Raw genomic sequence first — 3,552 nt, 5'->3', positions numbered from 1 at the left:
TTATATTATTCTATAAAATTAGATTTTAACATAAACTTTAAATTATTATTCCTGTAACATTGAATAAACCACGTTCCGGTGAAAATTATCTTCAGTAATTTAATGTAACGATTGAAGAATTATGAGAAACAAATTTAAATATTATAGATGATAATAATTCATTAAAAATAACAGATGTTATTGAAAGTTAAAATAAAAAGACATAAAACATTAATAATTATCGGCGGTCGATAAAAGTAGAAATCTAGTTTCTTATTTCGATTGATTTTATACGTTGAAGAAAGATGTCGCCAGTCGCCATAAAATGCGTGATTAACTTGAAAATTGTAAGATTCAGCGCCCATGCGCTACTAATGTAGGTTACGAGTTTTTATATATAAAAAGGAGGAAGGATTACTGGTAAAACTGGTGTATTTACCCGTCATACGGGTAAGGTCCCATCTCTATAGGTTACGTGTGTGCAGATACTTATTTTTTTATTTGCAACGAACGTGCAAATTTTATTTCTCATATTAATTTTTTTTAGGTTTAGACGATTTAGGCCAAAATTGGTGTCAGTGCTTAATATACGTGAATCGAAAAATCTGAAATGCATCAAACCAAAAATTACACAGCCACACAAAAAAAAGTGTGCGGATCTGGCAACAAGACACACGTATTCCTATGGATTTTGGGGCGCTGAATTCAAATTCGGTGTCAAGAATCACCCATCACGTCATGGTTGAGCCATAACCTCAAAAAATGACGAAAAATCATGCACTGAGGCAAATAAATGCAATTGCCTGATGTCAACTTATTTAACATAACTTTACTCAACAGAACCTGACCTCACCTAACCTGAATTAACAGAAATTTATTGAACTACACGTAAAGCTCTGGAAGCATATTTTCCCAGTAGCAAATGTGTGCTACATCGAATGGGTCAACTCAAGCCTAACCTAGAAATAAATCTAACCTAGCCTAACCTAACGTAACCTCACGAAACACAATTAAACTGATTGTGTTGTCCCTTTGTGTTTGAGGTACCGTTTCATTCAGCTTCGGCTTAACCTATCCTAACCTAACCGATTACGCTGGCAATCCTGTTCTTGCATACTTTCATATTTTGACATTAATAGCAGAAAATGTCTGTGATGGAACAACGATATCAGGGTAGCTGGGACGAGGTCATGATGGCTGATTTTTGCTGGATGTTGAAAAGGGAAACGAATGTAGGTCTTAAACGTAAGCGTAGCCCTTTGCATCGTTCCTTCGAAGAAAAAAGGACACGTTATAGCAGGTAGAAAATAGACTGAAGTAGGTCTATAAATCAATTTAATTACGATAAAAAGCAAGATAAAATGTAAACACGAAAGATAGTATAAATATATCCCTTAAGTCTAAGAAAAGCATAGAGAAAAAAATTTTTGAATAAAACTCTTATTTATTTGCATGTTTAAGTTACAGTTCTACATTTTAATTGATACACGCATTGTCAGGTTAATTGAAATGGGTTCAATTCTACTTGTAGTTCTAAGTTTCTTCAAAAGAGTAATGTGCGCCTAAATTTTTAACCACATGTAGTACAATGAAATGAATTTTATTGTGTTACAACGGGAACACTTAAGTTAAGTTGTGTTGCGTTAAGCACAATTTCGTCAGGTTCTGTTAAGTTAGATTTATTTGTAGGTTAAGATCGAGTTAACCTATTAAATATAGCACATATTTAAGACTGAGAACCGTACGCTTACATAGCTACACGTGTGGTTGAATTTCATTCGCCTAGGTTAGTTAGGTCAGGTTTTGTTAGGTTAGAATAGGTTAAACCTCTATGTAGGTTAAGCCGAAGCAGAATTAAACGGTACCGCAAACAAAACGGGACAACACAATGAGTTTAATTGTATTACGTGAAGTTAAGTTAGGTTAGGTTCTTTTATGTTAGGATAGGTTTGACCTCTTTGCAGGTTTAGCCCAAGCTGATTAAAACGGTACCGCAAACACAACGGGACAACACAATCAGTTTAATTGTGTTTCGTGTGGTCAGGTTAGGTTAGGCTAGGTTAGATTTATTTATAGGTTAGGCTCGAGTTGATCCATTCGATGTAGCACACATTTGCTATTGGGAAAATATCCTTCCAGAGCTTTACGTGTAGTTCAATAAATTTCTATTAATTCAGGTTAGGAGAGGTCAGGTTCTGTTGGGTAAAGTTATGTTAAATAAGTTGATATCAGGCAAGGGTTGATCCTTCACAGTTGTCGATATGTTTTTGAAGTGAAAATTTGCATCACTGGCATTATTTTGAAATTTATTCGCCTCAGTGCATGATTTTTCGTCATTTTTTGAGGTTGTGGCTCAACCATGACATGATGGGTGATTTTTGATAGCGAATTTGAATTCAGCGCCCCAAAATCCATAGGATTACATGTGTCTTGTTACCAGACCCGCACACTTTTTTTGTGTGGCTGTGTTATCTGCAAATTGCTATGACTCAAATGGTAATATCCGGTTTTATCAATTTAAAAATAAATGCTCTTGAAAATTATAAACATATTAGTGTATGTAAACGTTTTCTAGAGCTTTTTATTTAATCTGACAAATTTTAAACACGATATCTGAATCCGTGTGGACAGAGTGAACACAAAAAAAATGTTCATAACCGGGGACTAGTTTGGTCACGTGATCACCGAAGAGCATGCCTTCGAGCATTAAGAATGTGAATTACGTGCAAATCGAATTGGCAATTGGCAATTAAAATAAGTGAAAGTAAAAAACTTGTGTTTCTATGCGTAAGCCAACACTTCGCATGACAGCTGATTGATTGTAGTTTTCACCATTGCATCGCTTCACTGTTTCTCCGCACCGCGCCGTGTGGTGGCGCACAGGAGTGGCCTGTTTTAACACACAACCCACTAGACATTTTAGACAAGTAGCAGTACTTTTATGTTTTGTTTATTTTTAACTAACATATTTTTTATTTGACATTTGTTAAATATCGATATAGCAGCGTATTGTTTAATTACTTCATATATCTGTACTGAAAAACGACATTACTCTAGCTTTCCTAATTTATTATTAAATATTGTCCATATTATATAAGTGGCCGCTTTAGAATCACATCCCCCTGCTAAGATTTTACATAATTTGTGACTAGGAAAAATAGGTATGTCTAGTTCAGCTTTAATTTTGTATTTAATTCAGGATCTACGAGAGTTTTGGAAAATTTTCATTATAAAATCGTTGCGCAATACCTTATATCAAAAGGTGAAACTTCGAGAATCAATCTGGATGTGTAAATTTTATCCAATTTCGACTAGAACATTTCCAAGGAAATTAAATACACTTTGCTTGACTGTAAATAAGAATTGTTTAAATAATGAGATAAATGCCAATATATAAATGTAACAAGTACGTCACATCTTTTCAACCACAGCTTCATAAATTCTTTAAAATTAATTTTTAAAAATTGCTGCCATATTATGTAATACAAATGATTACTAATGGACAATTTGAATATCCCTATGAATTTTAAACTATTTGTAATTGTTAAAATAAATGTAACTAATTTAAACTAT

This window comes from Belonocnema kinseyi, chromosome 8 (assembly GCF_010883055.1).
Source record: "Belonocnema kinseyi isolate 2016_QV_RU_SX_M_011 chromosome 8, B_treatae_v1, whole genome shotgun sequence".
In the NCBI taxonomy this organism is placed as follows: domain Eukaryota; kingdom Metazoa; phylum Arthropoda; class Insecta; order Hymenoptera; family Cynipidae; genus Belonocnema; species Belonocnema kinseyi.
Note: the sequence above shows the minus strand (reverse complement) of the source record.